This window comes from Macaca fascicularis, chromosome 11, assembly GCF_037993035.2.
Source record: "Macaca fascicularis isolate 582-1 chromosome 11, T2T-MFA8v1.1".
Taxonomy (NCBI): Eukaryota; Metazoa; Chordata; class Mammalia; order Primates; family Cercopithecidae; genus Macaca; species Macaca fascicularis.
In genome coordinates this window covers 14,734,458-14,755,939 of record NC_088385.1, presented here as the reverse complement: position 1 = coordinate 14,755,939, position 21,482 = coordinate 14,734,458, and the positions used below count along the sequence as shown (strand labels likewise).

General features: G+C 43.9%; 1 long non-coding RNA gene across 2 annotated transcripts in view; it reads left to right on the top strand.

Moving 5' to 3' along the window:
- The window catches only part of LOC102145508 (uncharacterized), a 67,065-nt gene extending 47,172 nt beyond the window's left edge, over window positions 1–19,893 (top strand). Inside the window, exon 4 of one of the 2 annotated variants that reach the window (XR_006690407.3) lies at window positions 16,630–19,893. This is a non-coding gene — a long non-coding RNA (uncharacterized lncRNA). Of the gene's footprint in view, window positions 1–12,686; window positions 13,394–16,629 lie in introns of those variants that run through there. The other variant, XR_010579296.1, reaches the window with a different exon arrangement.
- The last annotated feature ends 1,589 nt before the right edge of the window (window positions 19,894–21,482 follow it).

Below are 21,482 nucleotides of genomic sequence, written 5' to 3'. Positions count from 1 at the left end.
TCTTTTACCAGCAGTGGTGTCTCACAAACATTGTGGGCCAGGCAGCAGTCAGACATAGTCATTGTTTGCTTGTGTGTGAGCTTCTTCAAAGCTTGGCGCAATATCTGCACTTCACTTGGGTTATGCTCATCGTTAGAAGTACAAATGTTGAATTTAACTGGGATCAGAAATGTCTTCAGAAAGATTACATTATGACACTGCATGGTTGCATTTGAAACACTGCGACCTAAGGCAGGAGAAATAAGCAAATCTCAGATTTCTAGGTAAGGAGAGGACAGTGTGAGTCATTCACGTGTTGCACATTACTATCCGTAATACATTCGTTACATGTAGGGGTCCTAAAATAATGGTGCGTCTTATAATTGATAGTGTCTTGAATATGATGAAATATGGTGCTCAGTTATTTGGTTAAGTGATATGTATGGAAAATGCATTTTTTCAAGAGGTTTCAAGGGGTGTGCGGCACTCTCTTAGGTCTCTTGCTTTGCCTCCAGCCTTTTGTCTAGTAGTCCCATGCACTAGTGAAGGCCTGTGGAGAAGAGGTGGGTAGGTGCCGACTTGCTCTGAGGCTGGAGCTGCTTGGTGTTCTATTAATAGTTGGCCACGGTCTAAGATAAAAGCATTCTAGGAAAAAGTTTCTAATAAACTTGCTTTTTCTTTGAGAGAGGGTCTGACTCTGTGACCCAGGCTGGAGTGCAGTGGTGCAATCTTAGCTCACCGTAGCCTCAACCTCCCGGACTCAAGCTGTCTTCCCACCTGAGCCTCCTGAGTAGCTGAGACTACAGGTGCCTGCCACCACACCTGGCTAATTTTTGTATTTATAGTAGAGATGGAGTTTCATCATGTTGCCCAGGCTGGTCTTGAACTCCTGAGCTCAAGTGATCAGCCCGCCTTGGCCTCCCAAGATGATGGAATTACAAGCGTGAGCCACCGTGCCCAGCTTCATGCTTGTAATAATTAACTTTTATTAAAAGTTTAGCTGGTTTCTCCTTATCTCTGTCTCTGGCTGATTTCTCCTCTTCACTCTGTCGGGGATAAAAGCAGCCATGGGTCTCTCCTCTCCTAGAAAGTGTTTATTACTTTCTGGAATTTACTTTGTTTTCATTTCTTTGTGTCCTCAGTCCTTTGTGATGAGTTTTAGAACATGATTCGTAGCTTATTTAGCTTGTTCTCAATATTAGGGGAGAACCATGGTCTCCTGTGACTTTCTACATTCTAAGCAGAAACGTAATGCCTGGGAATATTTGAAAATACGGAGCTACCACAACCTGCCTCTTCTTAGTACTTTGACCTTTTCTAAGTTTTTTTTGTAACAGAAGTTTGATTTCAGCAAGAACCGGCAAATGACTGATATTAAATCAGGAAATGTCACATGGGAGCTGGAATTCCAGGCTTTGGGGAGCCTATCACCCCGACCTGTGAAGGTGGAGTCTTCTAGACTTGTCTTTCCCCCACCCCAGGCGTGCTCTGCCATTTGGTGTTCCTGCCACTCACCTCCATGTGAGTGTCTCTGCAGGTTTCCTAGGGTCCATGGGTTGGCCTACTCTATCTGAGGGCTGTGCTTTTCACTCATTAAGCAATTTTGAAATTAGCCATTAGATCTCAAAAATGTAATGAAGGGAGAAGAAGAAAAATAGTCTATCCTCTTTTGCAAAATAATACCTATGCCTTCCTCTTGTATGGTGGCATCACCTCCCTTTTTTTCTTTTTTTCTTTTTTTCTTTTTTTTTTTTTTTTACTGGGAAGAGAGTCAGCTCTTGGAAGCTCTTTTCAGTTAGAGCCTCAGACACGCTCTCTGATGCCAGACCCTAAGCTTGCCACCCTCATCCTTGGCAGGGTAGCCGACACTGGGAAAGTCATCAGCTTGCAGGTTCGTGTTTAATTACACTATGTGCTGCTTCAGTTACAAAACTACTTGAATAAGGTTGAAGACAGAGCAATAGACTATCAGGATTAGTTTTGGCTGTGACAAAAACAACAACAAAAACCCAGGGTAATGGTTTGAACATGATAGCAGTTTATTTCTTTTTCAGACCAAAAAAAAAAAGGATTGGTCTAGGACACTCCTTGATGTGTGTGTGACTTTGGGCTCATGGTCTCAGATGATGGCATTCAAGGGAAAAGAATGGAAGAAATATAGAGCAGCTGTGCCAAGGGTGCAGGTGTGCTGTCTCTTAGGGAAGGTTCTCAAAGTCTGCCTAGTACCCTCCTAACTCATTCCATTAACAAAAACTTTTCCACATGGCCACGCTTAGCTACAAGACAGGTTAGGAAACATTGCCTTTACTGCAGCCAGCTACATGTCCAGCTAAAAATTAGGGGTTCTATTGCCATAGAGAAAGGAGAGAATGTATCTTAGCGGACAACTAGCAGTCTTGGTCACGAGTCACTCCTCTGTTACTTGTATCTTTCTAAATGCCTTATGTAACTGTAGAAGGTGACTTGGTCATCAATCAGTTTTTGGCGAAGAGTGTTACAGGGTTCCGGTTTAGTCCCAGACTTTGGAACCATTTTTTGGGGGAAAGCACTTAATATGTAAATAACCTTACATTCCAGAAACTGTTCCCCTTCCATGTTAGCCATGTGGGTTTATAGAACCAGAGCAGTGATGTCTTCTGAGAAGGGCATCCAAGGTAATGAAGGAACTGAAAAATCACACCACATGTGGGACAGCTGAGGATATTTAGCCTAGAGGAGAAGCTGAAGAAACTGAGGATATTTCGCCTAGAGGAGAGAAGAGTGGAGGATGACATAATGTTTCACATATCTGAAGGGCTGTCTTGTGAAAGATCTAGATGGACCAGAAGGGCAGAATCCACCCAGTACATAGAAGTTATAGGGAAAGTAATAGAAGTTCAATACACAGAGAGAAATTCTATCATTAAGAGCTATCTCAGAAGGTATGAGCGTAGATTTACTGCTCTGTTCCCATTGCTGGTAGGCATTCAGGACAAAGTAGTCAGCAGAGAAGATTTGGTTCTTGCCCTGATAGCATCTGCAGTCTAGTGAGGAAGACAGAAATGGATCAGATCATCACACATTCATAAATGTATATGGTAAAGCATGTCAATTAGGCCTTAGACCATTGACTGCGGAGAAGCAAGGGATAGTTGACCATTTGTAGACCTCATATAGACAGGATTTGTGCTCATGTAGGGTCTAAACTAAATGACTTATGACCTCTCCCAGTTCATTTCTAGAAATGGGCTTTAAGTAGTGCTACAGTGGGAAGAACAGAAAATATCTGCCTTGGAGGGCAAAGTGAATTTCAAATCTGTGGAACTTCTACAGTGGACTTTTGAAACTTCCACAATAGGTCACCATGACTAAACCCGGTTTAGTTATCAGCTTGCAGGTTCGTGTTCGTGCTCATCTCTTGACAGGTAGAGGACATTGGTTGAATGCATTAGAGTTCAGTGACTTGAGAACTTGATGACTTAGTCATTTTGGGAAAAGTAAAAATCCTCTAAAATCTGTAAATTTTCTCAAAATTCTGAAAAGTTTTTCCACTGAGGACTTTTTTTTTTTTAAAAAAAACCTCCCTTTCGCCCAAGAAAATAACCAGGAAAGAAATCATAAAAACGCTTTTTTCAGATCTCCCAATGTCTAAATATATCAATATACAAAACATGGTAATTTTATGAGTGAAACAAGTTATACATAATGCATTTTTTTTGTTCCTAAACGAACAGCATGACTTTATATCTGTAAAGGGCACTAAAAATAAGCTTTGCATGTATTTCAATCCCCTGCCCCTAAATTTTCTTTGAAGAAAATTTTTTTTGTTCTTCCATGGCTTAAAATTTCTGAAAAATAAATGTATCTAGTCTGTTCCTTTGTTCTTACTGCCTTGTAGCTTGTGTTCTATTCCTGTGAAGTTTAGGGGTATGAAATGAACTGTTCTTTTAGCTTAACTGATGTAGAAGGCTTAACTCTGTCTAATGCCTCACATTTACCTGCTAGGTTGTCTAGAGACCAAAGGATGGGGGATGAGTGTTCTGTCAATGGTTTTAATCTAGTTGAGCTCCTTCATTTCGTTCCAGCTTTAGTTTCTATGGGGGCCTGCCAGGTGCAATAACATACAGCAAGTTTATCCAGAGGACAAAAAGAACCATATAGCTAGACAGTAATTAGTCTTCATGACATCTCTGAGAGACATTCAGGCAAAAAGGCTGTTACTAGTGTGGGCCATTGGCAAGAGGATCAGCTTTTGAAGTCTGGACAGTGTGGTTGGGGGCCAACAGTCTTGGGCTCTGCCACCAATTCTGTGGGGTCATGGGCAGGTTGCTCATCGTCTCTGAGGTCCCCATCTACTCACTGAAGGATGAAGGTATTGACACAATCTCCATGGTCCTCCTAGGCTTTAACATGCCATGCATCTATTATCTTGGAAAGATATATTATGAAGTCAGAAGGTCAGAGGATTGATAGAAGGTTATATATATGGTAGAGTTGGACTTTATTCTTTTTGAATGGCACTGTGGTCTTTTGGGTAAGCATGTTCTTTGCTGGACAATCTTGATTTTCTATGGGAAGGATTGAAAATCCAAGGGAAAGGAAAAGAGGGTTGACAGAAGAGAATAACTTCTTCTGGTGCCAAAAAAAGCTCTGTTCCATAGCAGTAATAATTTCAACAACTGCTGTATCCTGTGTGACCTTGGTATCTCTTGGGGAGTAGAGTTGGAGAAGGAATGGTTCCTCAGTTTCTGATGCTGTTTTGTTGGCTTATTTCCTTCAAAAGCCTTCCCTTGAAAGCCTGGCTTAGTTTACAGTCAGCCAGCTTGACATTGGCTCTGAGCTAGTCCTGACCCATTCTGATAATGCCTAGGCCCCTCCCCGCTGCCATGGTGATAGAGATGGGCTGAGGAGCTGGGTGGCATTTCTAGCTTAGTGATACAGGAGTCCATAGGGTTCCTTTGCCCTTCCAGAAATGACGCCAAGGGCAGGATTCCCAGGCGGCCACCAGGGAGCCAGATCTTGTTTTGTCTCCAGCTTGGTTGGCAGACTTAAGAGGCTGAGATGAGCATCTGAAGTTCGGAGTGCTTAAGGCTGATTCAAAACTTAAGCTGGGTTCTTTAAAATTTTGAGTGAATTGTCACCAACATGCAAAATGTACATACGTGCTCTTTCAAAAATGACTAATCTCCACCCAACCACACTATTTCCTTTCTTGCTGCCCACATTTTAACACCACAAGGGTGGTTCTATTTATTGTCAATAAGGCACTGCTTAGATTTCTTAGATCTGAAAATGAAAATAAATGCCTCAGTTTGTATATGAAGTGACGTGAGTTATTATGCATGCAGAAAGTAATTCTGAAAAACTGGAAATAACCTAAACTTCCATCAATGGGGTGTTGGTTAAGTAATTTATGGTAATTTATAAATGAAATATAAGGCAGAATTTAAAATGATGATATAGACATATCTTTGTTGATAAGGAAAATTGTTCTAATGTGAAAAGTGGTATGTGATAGATGACCCCATTTTTGCAAAATAAATAAATCAATAAATTGCATATACTATAAATTTGAAAAAATCTGTAAGAGAGAACTCACGTAGGCCTTTGTAGTTGAGAGATGAGAACAAGAATTTCTGGTGTTCAGATGGCCTAGACTCAGACCTTAAGATTTTCATGACACTGTTTAGGTAGCAGTACCCTGATTTCCAAGGCCCAAAATAGCCCATGTATAAAGGATTTGAAAGGCAGCTAATCAGGGGTGATGGAGTTTTATACGGTTGTGTTTTCTACTCACTAGATTGATTCATCCCCATAACCATTAAGCATTTATTGCCTCTGTAATAAAATAGTGAACATTAGAGTCAGGAGAACATCTTTTGCTAGGTATGTTTTGGCTGAAATTAATTTAAACTTCATGTATAGTTCAAACAGCTACATCTCTTTCCTCCCCTCACTCCCTTTTTGCCTCTGAGTTCTTTCTACTCAGTGATTTTCCATAATCATGTCCCTTTCCAATTAATGGTGATATCTTGACACATGGCAGGTTGGGAGGAACTTTCCAAAAAGAAAACTTGTTCTTTCTCCATTGAGGCTTATAATGCTGACTTCTTGGCATTCTGGCTCACCTGCAGGAGTCGTGCATGTGGTCTGGAAAGCCAAAGGAGAAAATCAGAAGTAGTCAGCAGAGGAACTGGTCAAGATTTAACCAGTGGAGATTTAACCATCACAGTGGATAATGGAATTACTATTCTCAGTTGGTCACAGCACTCAAAGAGAATTATTCCTCAACACCCTTGCTGTGACCTCATGGTGGGAGGAGTGTCCTTCTTGCCCCTTAACTTTGGGTTTGGTCAAAAAGAATATTGGTAGATGTGATGGCAGAGGCTTGAAAACAGCCTGTGCATTAAAGCTTGATCTTTTTGTATCTCAGTGATCCATGATGGGAAGAACTTTCCCCAGGCAGCTGTTATCCACTCAGCTTAGGCCCAGAATGAACACACTTGCCTACAGCTCAACCTATAGGCTGGAGCTAAGGACAGGTTGGAGTTAAGCACAGCTGAACTGTAGCCTTGCTCAGCCTAGAGCCACTGAACCACAGTCAGTCTTGCAGACCTGTAGATGTGAGACTGAATTCTTGTGGGTTTTTTTTTTTTTTTTTTTTTGAGACGGAGTTTCGCTCTTGTTGCCCAGGCTGGAGTGCGATGGCACGATCTCAGCTCACTGCAACCTCTGCCTCCCGAGTTCAAGTGATTCTCCTGCCTCAGCTCTCGAGCAGCTGGTACTACAGGCATGCGCCACCATATGCCCAGCTAATTTTGTATTTTTAGTAGAGATGGAGTTTCTCCATGTTGGTCAGGCTGGTCTTGAACTACAGACCTCAGGTGATCTGCCCGCCTTGGCCTCCCAAAGTGCTGGGATTACAGGCATGAGCCACCACACCTGATGAAATCCTTGTTGTTTTAAGCCACTGGGTTTTTAGATGGTTTCTTATACAGCATTACTGAGGAAAGATACATTGGGATAAATCTGCTAAACAGAAACTTGTGGGTCCCTGGCTAGAAAGGGATTTCTGGCCACTTGTACATATGGGTATATAAAATTATACAGAGATGTTATGACAATAACCTGGGAAATAAAAGAATATGGTCAACCATATTCCCATCCTTGGGGACAAACTGACACTAATTTTTGATCCAGGGCAAGATTTCTTTACCTGATTATAAATGCCTCCCAGCATAATTGGAGCTCTTCAAATTAAAGATAACATTGCCAATATTGTAGCTCTAGGTCCGTGGTCATTCAGTTTGTTGTCAATGCCTGACTATTGAGTGAGTCATTATGAATAGTTTACAAGCTGGGGAGTCTAGACTGTCCTATTGACTCTGGGTTTTCTGTCAATCTAATTTTTTTTTTTTCCATATGCCCTCTTTCCTCCCATTTTAGCTTTGCTCATGTGAAATCCAGGAGGCTGCTAGACAGGTCAGAGGTCATGGTGGAGAATGGTGGCAGAAAACTCACAGAGATGGTGGCAGAAATATTAGATGTATTTTGTTTTCTTTCCAGAATTTTGCAATCTGGGGGTTTCCTTGAAGCTGAAATTATGTTTAGCTTCCTAAGTGCAAACATGATCCAGGTTCACCTTCTCCTGTGCTTGGCAGGAAATGTAGAATCCTTTCTTGGATGCTTGCCTCATGTGCATCAACTGTTAATGCACCTTAGACGGCTGCAGCCCAGCCCTGGGATGGCACTCTTGAGGAACATGGGCTCAGGATCATTAGTGCATAGAGGTAGCTTGCCATTTCCCTGTAACAATGAGGAATGAGATCCAGTCAAGGCCTTGACACAAAGCACACCCAGAAGGCAGCATGGATGGAGCTAGAGGCCAGAGCTGCAAGATTCCCCATCCCCCACTGCCTTCCTTCCTTTCTTTCTTTCTTTCTTTCTTTCTTTCTTTCTTTCTTTCTTTCTTTCTTTCTTTCTTTCTTTCTTTCTTTCTTTCTTTCTTTCTTTCTTTCTTTCTTTCTTTCTTTCCTCTCTCTCTCTGTCACCTCTCTCTCTTTCTGATGGGGCCTTGCTCTGTCGCTCACTGACTTACTGCAATCTCTGCTTCCTGGGTTCAAGTGATTATTCTGCCTCAACCTCCCAAGTAGCTGGGATTACAGGCACGTACCATCATGCCTGGCTAATTTTTGTATTGTTAGTAGAGACAGGGTTTCGCCGTGTTGGCCAGGCTGGTCTTGAACTCCTGACCCCAGGTGATCTTTCCACCTTGGCCTCTCAAAGTGCTGGGATTACAGGCATGAGTCACTGTGACCAGCCCCTGACTGCCTTTCAGTTGCACCTGTGGATTTCTGCCTTCCACCTTTTCTATGCAGGATAGTCTCTGAAAGCAAATTTACTTATGGGCTAATTTTTAACATCAGAGATTTTTAAAAACTATGAAAGTAATAAGTTGTCGGTATAGGCAGATTGGAATATAGAGAAAAGTGCAAATAAGTTAACAAAATCACTCATGATCCCACAACCCAGACTTAATCGCTGCTGGTGTGTTTTTATATTACCCGAGCTCACAAGGAATTTGGTGTTTGGCATACAAGTCATTTCCTTTGAGAATTTGTGAATTTTCTTTTCAGCTTGTGTCACCCAGGCTGGAGTGCTGTGGCATGATCGTAACTCACTGCAGCCTCGCCCTCCCAAGCTCAAGGGATACTCCCAGTAGCCTCCCAAGTAGCTGGGACCACAGGTGTGCGCCATCACACCTGGACAATTTTTAATTTTTATTTTTAGTAGAGATGAGGTCTCACTACATCGCTTAGGCTGAAAATCTTTTTTTTTTTTTTCATATTCTTTGAAACTGCTTATCTTTAATCACTGAAAAATAACTCATCAGGATCTTTTACTTTTCCATTATTGATGGCTATTTATTTTTCCTTCAATTTTTATGCTTAAATAATGCTGCAGTGAGAATTCCTTCCTCAGAATTCTTTCTAGAAGGGGAACAGGAGTCCTCATGTTTGATAGTGAATGGGTGTATCACACACTGCTGTTAAAGTATAAGTTGGTATTAGGTTGGTGCAAAAGTAATTGCCATACTGGCAAAAACCATAACAACTTTTGCACCAATTTAATAAAACATTTTTGATTAGCACTATGAAGACCATTAAACAGTTTCATACCTTTTACTATAAAATTATTGATATGTTAAAGAAATAATTGAATCTGATGGAAAAAATCTGTGCTCAAAAGTTTTTTTTTTTTTTTTTTTGAGACAGGATCTTGCTCTGTCACATAGGCTGGAGTGCAATGTGATGATCTCGGCTCACTGTAACCTCCGCCTCCCAGGCTGAAGGGATCCTCTCACCTTAGCCTCCCAAGTAGCTGGGACCACAGGTGTGCACCACCACGCCTGACTATTTTTTTCTATTTTTAGTAGAGACAGGGTCTCGTCCTGTTGCCCAGGCTGGTCTCAAACTTGTGAGCTCAAGCAATCTGCCTGCCTCGGCCTCCCAAAGTGCAGGGATTACAGGCATGTGCCACCATGCCTGGCTTCTATGTTCAAAATTTGCTTTGCAACGTTTAAAAAAAAGTGAAAGATTGAAAAGATAAAAGCCCTGGCTTAGGAAACTACTTAAACTATGGTTTATTCTTCCGACTGAAATTAATATTTATGAGAGTTTGAAATGATAATGAAAAATGTTGATTTAAAGTGTAAAATGTAGGTACAAAATTGTAAGTATTGCATGGGCTTGAGTATATGGAACAATGTGCTGAGGAGGGACCTCTGTCAAATATTAGTACTTGTCTTTGCATGGCAAGATAAAATGATTCCCGCCCCCGCCATTCTCTGCATTTTTATACTATCTTAAATACGTTATTTTTATAATTGGGGAAAGAGTTGTGTTATTCACATGTCACAGATGGGGTCACATGTCACAGATGGGGTCACATGTCACAGATGGGGTCACTTCCAGGGAAGAAGACGTGGCTGGTCTGTGTGGGTTCCATATCCTTCCTATCAGGAAGCATTCTAAACATGGTAAAAGTCATATGCTAGTGCTCTGTCCCCTTTAAACAAGACAGTGCCTTATTATTTCGTTCAGTTTAACACAATCTACACTCCAGCTTGGTTTTCCTGAGTATATTTTCCCCTAATTCAATATTTCTAGCTTTCAGACACTTCGATGTTTTCTCCCAAGTGAATGAAAGCCCAAAATTGGGTCTAACTCCCAACGTTTTCTCTTAATTTTGCTTCTGTTTCAGATCTCGGGGAATGTCATTTTTTCAGTTGTGTATATATGCATACACACATCTATCAACATTGATGAGATATAATTCACGTACCATACAATCCACCCACTTAAAATGTACAATGCAATTGTTTTTAGCATTTTCCCAGAGCCATGTAGCCATCATGACAATCATTTTTAGGACATTTTCATCAGCCCCCAAAGACATCCTGTGCCCATTAGCAGTGACTCCCCGTTTCTTCCCACCCCACCCTACACGAGCCAACTCGCTAATCTACTTTCTTGTCTCTATAGATTTGCCTACTCTGATTCATAGAAATTGAGTCATACAATATGTAACTTTTGTGACTGGCGTCTTTGACTTAGCATAGTGTTTTCTAGGTTCATCTTTGTTGTAACATGTATCAGTATTTCATTCCCTTTTATGGCCAAATCATAGTCTACTGTATAGATTTACCATTTTTGTCTATTCATCAGTTGACAGACATTTGGATTGCTTTTAGTCTTTGACTCTTATGAATAATGCTGCTATAAACATTGTATAGAAGTTTTTGTGTGGACATATGTTTTCATTTCTCCTGAGTATATACCCAGGAATGGAACTGCTAGTTCATATGATAACTTTAGGTTTAACCTTTTAAGAAGTTGCCAGACTGTTTTCCAAAGTGGCTGTACTATTTCATATTCTGCCAGCGGCATATTGAAGATTTGAATTTTTGCACATTTTTACCAACATTTGTGATTATCTTTCTTTCTGATTATAGTCGTCTAGTGGGTGTGAAATGATCTCATTGTGGTTTTGAGTTACATTTTTCTGATAGTTAATAATGATGAACACCTTTTCACGTGTTTACTGGCCATTTTTATATGTTTTTTGGAGAAAGGTCTATTCAGATTCGTTGCCTATGTTTTAATTATTTGTCTCTCTATTACTGAGTTGTGAGAGTTCTTTATATATTCCAGATACAAGTCCCTTACCAGGTATATGATGTGCAAATATTCTTTCTCATTGTGGGAGGTGTCTTTTCACTTTCTTGATGGTGTCCATTAAAGCACAGTAGTTTTTAATTAGAAGTCTGATTTATCTAATTTTTTTTTTCCTTTTCTCATTTGTACTTTTGGTGTCATTTCTAAGAAGGCCTTGTCTATCCCAAGGTCGTGAAGATTTACTCCCATATTTTCTTCTAAAAGCGTTACAGTGTTTGCTGTCACAGGTAGGTCTCTGATATATTTTGAGTTAGTTTTTTGTGTATAGTGTGAAGCTGGAACTACTATGGACTTAATTGTATCTCCCCCAAATTCACATGTTGAAGTCCTAACAACTCCCAGTGTGACTGTATCAGGAGAAAGGGTCTTTAGGAGGTAATTAAGGCTAGATGAGGTCCCAAGGGTGGAGCCCTATTCAGATAGGACTGTGGCATTGTATGAAGGGGAAGAGCTTTCTCTCTCTCTCTCTCTGCCTGTCTCTCTCCCTCCCTCCCTGCCATGTGTGCACGTAGTGAGAAGGTGGCCATCTGCAAGCCAGGAACCCTACAATGCTGGCCCCCTGATTTTGGACTTCCAGCCTCCAGAACTGTTAGACAATAAACATATATTCTTCAAGCCCCAGAGTCTTTGGTATTTTGTGATGGCAGCCCAAGCTGACTGACACAGGGGCCCAACTGCATTCTTTTGCATGTGGCTATCCAGTTGTTCCAGCATCATTTGCTGGAGAAAAAAAAAAAAAACCAGTTCTTTCCTATTGAACTGTTTTGGCTCCAGTTATAGTTAAACTAGCCCAGAACTGAGAATAGACTCTGTGGAAATCACCCGTGAGCAGAGGAGAAACAGGGAAAAAATAGTGCCACTCCTTTCCCCAATTTGTAAGCAGATTAGGACATTGTAGAATTTTGATCTGAAACTTTGTTCATGGTAAGCATGAACTTTTCAATCTCCCTTTCTTTGCCAGCGTTTGAGATAGTACCTCAGGACCTTGCATCTGTTTTCCTGGCAAGATAATCAAGCAATGTCAGGCACAAATAGTTTAGACCCTTAGTAAAGGTTGTCCTAGCGTTCTGGAGTGTAGCTGGTGCTACTGTGAGGAGGAAAGGAGCAGGGTGAAGGGGCATTTGAAAGAGGACCTGTGTATCAGTAGGTACGTATTTAGTAACAATCTCACTTATAAACCTATGGATTTTTACAGAAATCTAAATCCCAACCAAAGAAAGAAGGAGTTGTCTATCCAGTTCTTTTCCCTCTTAGCCCATGGCCAAGTTTAATTTCTGCTCCAAACCAACACTGAAAGAGAGAAAAAAGCAACAACAACAAAACACCCTTTTGCTCCCTGAAGCACACAATGGACGCATTGATCTGAGAACAAGTCAGTTCAATTGCTTGCTTTACCTTGCTGCTGGGAAAAAAAAGCAAAAAGCTCCTATGAAAACACAGCTTGTGGGAAAAGGTGCGATTACTCTAAAAAGCTTTTCTTTGTTTCTGCAGACACGCTACTCCACAGAGCTGGAGTTGTGTAGTGAGCAGGACACGGAGCTAAAAGTCAGGACTCACAGATTGTTCCTGGTTAAGCTACTGAGCCAACCTGTGGCCTGGGAATGCCCAGCAGTCTTCTCCGGGTACCCATAGGAAAAACAGAGGTGAACACAGTGATTCCGCGTGGCCATATTCTTGGATTTCTGCCCTTCAGCTTTGAAGGATATCACCGTGATCCCCCTGAAGACACAGAGAAGAGAATCTTCCTTCTCTACCTTTTGGATTGGATGAAAGACTGAGACCTGTAACCAGCGAGGCTGATGTTTCTGTGCACACCTTAGTTAGCTATGCAGCCAGGTTTTCCCATATAGAAGGGGCAATACTAGGGTAGACTTTCTGTTCACATGTTCGAAGCTGAACTAAAACTTCACAGACCTTTTTTTTCCAGGGTATGAGTGCCATAAACCTGAATCAGACTTTCAGATGCCACATCCATTGGCATCTTGAAGAAGAAATTCAAGAAAATGGACCGAGGCAGCCCTGGCAGCATCTATCCCCTCTTTACGGTGAGGGAAATCCCGGCTAAGGCTGCACTTTCTCAGCTACTTTCCTGCACGGTGAACATTGCATTTCTGGAATCTGCTGTGGCTTTGGGTCACGCACGGAGACAAGAATCATCTTCTTTTCAGGATTTAGTAGACCAGGAAGACTTTTTCCCCTTCTTCTTTATTAAATCATACATAATTTGATGTTAAATTCAACTCTTCCTGTTGTTTCGGAGATGGGCAGAATCCTTAAACTCAGAAAATATTACAATAGGTATTAAGTGATACCACATTATAAAGAATATGAAGTTGAACTGCGATTCATGACATGCCAAGAAATGGTAAAACCAGGCCTGTTAAGACTTATAGTCATCACCTCCAACCTTTAGAGAGTTGAGGCTGGGCATGGCGACTCGTGCCTGTAATTCCAGTAGTTTGGGAGGCGAAGGTGGGAGGATCACCTGCACCTAGGAGTTCAAGACCAGCCATGGTAACACAGTGGGACCCTTGTCTCCACAAATAAAACATTAGTCCCAGCTACTTGGGAGGCTTAGGTGGGAGGATTGCTTGAGTCCAGGAGGTTGAGGCTGCAGTGAGCTATGATCGCGCCACTGCACTCCAGCCTGGGCAACAGAGGAAAAGACACTGTCTCCAAAAAAAAAAAAAAAAGAGCCAAGAGTGCAGATTCCTTTGGAGGCAGATGTTAGAGGGCTCATAGAGTAGAGGAGTGAGGGACACGTCCCCTCACTGTAAGCCAAGTGAGGGGGCTTTAGGGGGCTTCCGTATACTACTGGGAGTGAGAGGAATATGAAGGCTAAGAAGTGACAGTGAGACAGGCCTGAGCAGGAAGAACTGAAAAAAGAGAGGGAGGGAGACTGAGTTGCAGTAGGTGCAAGCTGCAGTTTCCTAGACAATGGCGAGGAAAGGCATCCATTATCCACGGATATAGATAGAGCCATGCAGGAGGCAGATAGCCGGGGGCCTTCCTGAAGGGACTGTGTCCAGAGACCCCCCTGGACAGATGTGGTGACCAGGGGGAGTAGATCTCTGGGGGAAGCTGAACTTTGTGCCTCCAGAGAAGCCTCATCTGTTTTAAGTAGGATGCTCCATAACTTATCACCTAACTGGAGATACTTTTGAGAAAGAATCCTTTCTCAAATAGCTGCCCACTACCAGATAGCTGAGGCAACAGGCTTCCATTGGAACTGTCCCTGCAAAGTGGACATACGGTCACGTTTGTGTTAGGTTAACTGAGTTGGAGGTTCCCATGACAACCTGCAGTGCCTTTCACAAAAGGGTCAGCTTTGCATATCTGCCAGGCTCAGCAGGCACCAGCACCAGGTCCTGAGCGTCCCCATCGTGTAAGACTGCTGCTCTTTTCCTCTAATCCCCACTACCCTGAGTCTGATCCTGAATGGCTCAGAAGCGGCAGCTGGGGAGTGTGGGAGGAGGGTCAGTGGGGGAGAAGGGGAGGACGTTGGCCACGCAGCCATGCCTGGCTACTGGCAAACAATCACCATCTGCAGTCTCGCCCTACTGTAAGAGGCGAGACTCTCCAATTTAAATAAAAGCTCAGGGTTTGTATTATTACCATAGCCTGGCTACTTAAAATACTAAAAGGAGGTTGTGCTTGTGACTGAAAATGACCCATGTGTCCAGGAATGACTCAGAAAGCCACCAGCCCTGTCTGAAATCTCAACTAAGGGCAGAGAAAGCACCTCTTAAAGAGAGGGTTTGAAGGGATAACAGAAGAAAGAGAGAAAGTTGTTTTATGATTGTAACCTATAGAATATATTTCATTTATTAAAATATGACTAAGAGGAAATATAAGCACCTCACCTGAATTGTGCACAACTACTACACAAATTGAGTTGAAGTTTTGAGAACTTCTCCGAGAGGCTGACCCTCAGCATTCCTCATGCCCTGAAATGAAGAAGGAGTGTAAAATCGATCTAGTCTGGTTGAATTCAATTCAGGAGATTTATATCTAGGGCCTAGCACATACTTAGCCCTTGATAAACATCAGTGAATATGAGCTAGTGTAATGATTTACTGAGCATCTACTATGTGCCAGAGACGCGTATTATCTCATTACTTATAATCACCTTATGAGGTTCAAGGTCCCAGCTCCCCTTCTTCTGTCATAGAGTTAGGATTCCAACCCAGTTTTCCTTCTGCTATCTTCTATTACCATCCCAAGAGTTGCCAACATTCTTAAAGAACAGAGAGGAGATGCACTTGTGTTAGTCTGTTTTGGCATTGCTATAAATGAATACCTGAGATTGGGGGATTTATAAAGAAAAGAGGTTTTATTTTGGCTCATAGTTCCGCAGGTCGTACAGGAAGCAGAGTGCCGGGATCTGCTTCTGGTGAGGCCTCAGGAAGCTTTCGATTACGGTGGAAGGTGAAGGGAGAACCAGTGCATCGCGTGGTGAGAGAAGGAGCTAGAGAGAGTGGGGAGGTGCCACACTCTTTGAAACAACCAGATCGCCTGTTACCTCAGAACAAGAACTTATCACCATGAGGAGGGCACCAAGCCATTCATGGGAGGTCTGTCCTTACCACCAGGCCCCACCTCCACCATGGGAGGTCACATTTCAACATGAGATTTGGAGGGGACAAAACATCCAACCATATCACACTTGATTAATTTTAGAGACTGCTTTGCAGTCAGATGTGGTGGTTAAGAGGAGGGACATTGGTACCAGATGGCCTGCGTTCAAATCCTGCTTTTGAGCCTTACAAACTGTATGGCCTTGAACAAGGTGCTTAACCTTTCTGTGCCCCTATAAAGGGAAGTGATAATATTGGTTATGTATTTCACAGGGTTGTCGTGAGGTTTAAATTAGTTAATATGTGAGAAGGGCTCAAGAAGATTTTAATATGTGTTTAAAAATGTTGACTGTGTTTTAAAAGGTTGGCTGGTATTATTTATGTGCTTTGATTATCTCATTTCCCAGATGCATAGAGCACAGAACTTGCCATGGCCCATGAGATTATAAACACTGCATCCTAATACTGAAGGACTCTAACCTGCTCTTGGAAGCCTTATGTTGTTCTGTTCTTCTGTGCTCAGCCAGGGCCCTCGCTGCCCCTGTGGGAGGTCAGCCTCATCTTGTCTGTTGTTTCTGCTCATGTCACCCCACCCTGCCTGCCACTCTCACCTCCCCAGGGTTCTAGGTTCTTCCAGTTTATATTACGGCAGAGATTAGATCTGCATCTGTGATGACCAATCTTTCATCTTGTTGCTTTTCTCCCCTTTCATGTTATTTGCTTTTCTTAACAAAGGAAACTTGCAACTTCAGGTCAAATTTCCTTCAGTAAAACTTTCCCCCAAGATAAAGTCCTTCCCAGAAAGCTGCTTGGAACAGGAATCTGAGAGCTTCCTTTTTCCTTTTGTTTGTTGGCAGAGTTTCCTGTTTGCCTTTATGGTTGAGCCAGCCTATGCCCCAATCACTGTGGACGGAAGGGACCCTCCAGGAGGCCTCTGCAAGACTCTTGTTGGAGATGCCTTACTACGAACTCACGAGCAAGTCTGAGAAGCTGCCTTCACTCCTCACCTTGCCTTCCCCATTTTTGCATTTTTCAGTTTATATCACCAGACTGAGTATTGGTTCCACCACCAGGCAATGAAATAGCCTCCTCCCTGATTCCCATCTATCTTCTCAGTACACGCTGATCTGTGGTAGACAGAGTCTATATTAAGGGCGCTAAATGTGAGGGCAGGCTTCAGGAAGGCTGGCTTCGAAGCGGGCCAAGAGTTCCTTGTTAGGCAGCCAAACCACAGGCGACAATGTTTGAAGTTGTACCAAGTGTCTGGTCAAAGCAGAGATGGTAAAATTAAAAAAAAAAAAAACCTGCCTTAGAAATTGGGAATTGGAAAAAGATAGAATTTATTCCATGCTGAACAGCACATAGAGGAGACAAAGCTGGTCTGAAGGAAGGAAAAGTGTCTGGGAGGTGACAGCCCAGCTAGTAGGAAACAGCTCCAGAGAGAAATGGCCAGGTGTGTGGTGGGGGGGAAGGGGAGTGGGTGGGGGTGGTGGAGGTGGAAGAAAGCTGGGCAGAGGTGCCCTAGAGGATTAGGGAGAGGAAGACACTGGATTCACATGGCTGCAAAGAGGACTCGCAAGCTGGAACACAGAGAGTTGGCCTGGAGTGTACCACGAGAGAAGACTTGTTCGACAAAGGCCCGTACCAGGCAATAAGGCGTAGTGGATAAGACCATGGGGTTCTTGAGACAAACTGAATTTAAGTCTCATCTCAGCAATTAATTAGCTGATGAAGTTAGGCAAATTGTTTATTCTGTGCCTCAGTTTTCTCCTTTTTGAAATGAGCTGATAATCGTGTCTACCTCTTGGGTTGTTGTAAGGATTAATTGAGATAGTGTGTCTGAAAGGGCCTAGCAGAGGACCTGACACAGTACTCGATCAATAAATGTCGACTGGTGGCAGTAGTCAAGTGGTATCTCAAGTGGTGTCTCAATGAGCTGTTGGTCTGAAAGAGGGTAGGGGTGTCCTGAACAAATAGCCAAGCCATGATTTCCCTCTTCATAGACAGTGTCCTGGAATTCCTTACAGGGTGGGAAAGGAATTTCTACTCAAAACAGTTGGCTGATTGGTGTGATAATGAACCTGGGGTGGCCGCCTGAAAGGGGGTCAAATTTAGAGTCTGGAGTGAAGAGTCACCTTTAACTCCCTGGGAGCATCTGCAGGGAGAAGTGAAAACCAACTCTTTCTGGATGCTTCCCCCATGGTGAGTTTTGCATTTGGAGAACAGGAAGTTGGAGATGCAGCATGGCGTGGAGATGAAGTGAACGTGCTGGAACTGTAGTTATTGGTCGGAAGTGTCCAGTAGAATCGCCTTGAGGCTTGCCAGGACACAGATGGCTCCACCGGGCCCCCCAGATGTCTGACTCATTAGGTCTCTGATGAGTTCCCAGGAGGTGCTGATATGGCTGGTCTAGGGACCAGACAGTGAGAACCACGGCTACAGAGTCAGACAGACTTGGTTTTAAATTTTCATCATTAAGTAGTTTTATGACCTTAGGCAAGTTATACAGCCTCTCTGGTCTTCAGTTTTTTTTCATCTGTAAATAGGAAAATAATTGAAGACAAGTTAAAACATATATAAAAAGTACCTAGTACTAAAAAAATAGGAACTATGAATGAGTAGAGGTAGGAATGGGAGACTTCAGGATCTGGAAAAAAACTTAATTCAAAAAGGCACTGGCCTGGAGCGGTGGATCATGCCTGTAATCCCAGCACTTTGGGAGACTGAGGTGGGCGGATCACTTGAGGTGAGGAGGTCGAGACCAGCCTGGCCAATATGGTGAAACCCCGTCTCTACTAAAAATACAAAAATTAGCTGGCCGTGGTGGTGGGTGCCTGTAATCCCAGCTACTTGGGAGGCTGAGGCATGAGAATCACTTGAACCTGGGAGGCAGAGGTTGCAGTGAGTTGAGATCGCACCACTGTACTCCAGCCTGGGCGACAGAGTGAGACTCTGTCTCAAAACAAAACAAAACAGAACAAAAGAGCACAGAGAGGCCAGGCAGAGAAGCCAAGCTGCCGCTTCCCGTTCTGCTCCCCTCTGCCCACATCATCAGTCACCAAGGTGGGCGGTGCTGGGAGTTTGTGTGGGGCAAAGGCACCCAAGGCAGCTTCCGAGAACCTGGCGTAAGGGAGGACTGGGCTATTTTGAGCAACATAGGTATTTCTGGTTTGTTTTTTTAGCTTAGTAACTCAAGGCAAAAATCACATCCCAGAACGATTTTAAAGGCAGAGGAAACCTCCACTGAGCTGTAGCCTCCTCCCACCAGGGGCTCTCAGGCCTGGATTTGGACGCCCAGAAGAACACGGTGTATCTGGGCCTCTGTGCTGGGCTCAGAATATTCTCCTGCAGCCCCATCTGTGGAAATGGAATCATGCTTCGAGGTTCTTTGCCTCAGTGAAGCTAGTGGCCCCTCACAGTCTGGTTTAATTTTTAACTCATCATCTGTTTTTCCCCCCTCCTAAGGCTATAAGCACTGCTAAATTATGATCTAGAACATATCTTTATATGCATTTTGTGATATTTGGCAAAGGACTGACTGGCTCAATAAATGGTAAACAATAGAGGGAGAGAGCGAGGAAGGAAGGAATAAAAGATGGAAGAAAGGAAAAAGAAAGGGAGGAAAGGAGGAAGGGTGGGAGAGAAGGAAAGAGAAGAATGGAAGGAATAGATAAAGAAGGGATGGAGGCTGGGCGTGGTGGCTCATGCCTGTAATCCCAGCACTTTGGGAGGCCGAGGCAGGAGGATCACTTAGGACCAGGAGTGCAAGACCAGCCTGGACAACATGGCAAAACCCCATCTCTACTAAAAATACAAAGATTAGTCAGGCATGGTGGTGCACACTTGTAATCCCAGCTACTTGGGAGGCTGAGGTGGGAGGATCCCTTGAGCTCAGTTCAACACCAGCCTGGGTAACAAAGTGAGACCTTGTTTCTGTACAAAATTTTATTTTAAAATTAGCTAGGTGTGGTTGATAGTCCCAGCCACTCGTGAGGCTGAGGTTGGAGTATTCTTTGAGCCTGGCAGGTCAAGGCTGCAGTGAGCCGTGATGGTGCCATTGTTTTCCAGCCCTGATGACAGAGCAAGACCCTGTCTCAAAAAAAAAAAAAAAAAAAGAAAAAGATGGAAGGAAAGAAGAAAGGAAGACAGGAAGGGTGGGAGGAGAAAGGAAGGAAGAACACGTTTCCTCAGCTTTGCTTTGGTAAGGCTTTCATTCCTCACATTTGGAAGAGCCGGCTAGAGGGCACGCTCCTGCTTCTGCAGAGGTTACCCCCCAGGGAACAAGCTCAAGGCCTGTGAGATGGCATAGGACACAGAGGAGCATCCTAGTCGCCAGGCTTTGGAACAGGAGGATGAAGGAGAATCAGAGGGAGTTTGAGAGAGGTGGTTTGAGCTTTCTTGCTGTGTAACCTGTAACCTGCCTGATCCCTTTCCCTACCCGATGCCTGCTCCCAGAAGGAAGTGATCTCTTTCTCCTCCGAAGCTGACAACCACTCCCTTTCTATGGACATGGTGTAAGGGCGGGTTGTGGGTGCTCTTGGGTGGCCCATGTGGGCAGAGCAACCGACCACCACTCTGAGCATCTTCTCCTTTTTTTTTTTTTTTTTTTTTTGAGACGGAGTCTCGCTCTGTTGCCCGGGCTGGAGTGCAGTGGCCGGATCTCAGCTCACTGCAAGCTCCGCCTCCCGGGTTCACGCCATTCTCCTGCCTCAGCCTCCCGAGTAGCTGGGACTACAGGCGCCCGCCACCGCGCCCGGCTAGTTTTTTGTATTTTTTAGTAGAGACGGGGTTTCACCGTGTTAGCCAGGATGGTCTCGATCTCCTGACCTCGTGATCCGCCCATCTCGGCCTCCCAAAGTGCTGGGATTACAGGCTTGAGCCACCGCGCCCGGCCTTTTTTTTTTTTGAGACGGAGTCTCGCTCTGTCGCCCAGGCTGGACTGCAGTGGCGGGATCTCGGCTCACTGCAAGCTCCGCCTCCCGGGTTTACGCCATTCTCCAGCCTCAGCCTCCCGAGTAGCTGGGACTACAGGCGCCCGCCATCACGCCCGGCTAGTTTTTTTGTATTTTTTTTTTTTTTTTTTTTTTTTTAGTAGAGACGGGGTTTCACCGCTTTAGCCAGGATGGTCTTGATCTCCTGACTTCGTGATCCGCCCGTCTCGGCCTCCCAAAGTGCTGGGATTACAGGCTTGAGCCACCGCGCTCGGCCATCTTCTTCTTTTTTCCATCAGTAAAATCCACAGATCAAATGAGATTCCCAGGTGCTTCCAACCAGTCTCCAAGCCTCAGCTCATTTTGGTTTCTGTGGCGTCAAAGACCTCAGCAGGTCCGCAAGCGGCAGGAGGCCTGACGGAGCAGATTCACCTGTGGGTTTGGGCCCAGATGATCTCTCTGAAATTTCATCCCCCACTGTGAACACAGTGCTGGTCAGTGCCTCTCTTCGTTTCTGGCCCCCAACCCCTGCTCAGGAGCCCCAGCGTGTTCTCCATTTTCAGCTGTGTGCTTAGAAACACCTTGACTCTTCTCACGCCTGCCGGGTAAGTGGGTTCTCTCCTGCTCCATCTTGCCGTTAGCCCGTTTGGTCTTCTGTTGCGCTCCCTAGCCTTTGCGGACCCGGGGCGGGGGGTGGGGGCGGCTAGTGCTCTGGAGATAAGGGATGGTCTCTAAATTCTCAGCGGGTATTATTAGTATTCGCATTCTAAAATAGAAGT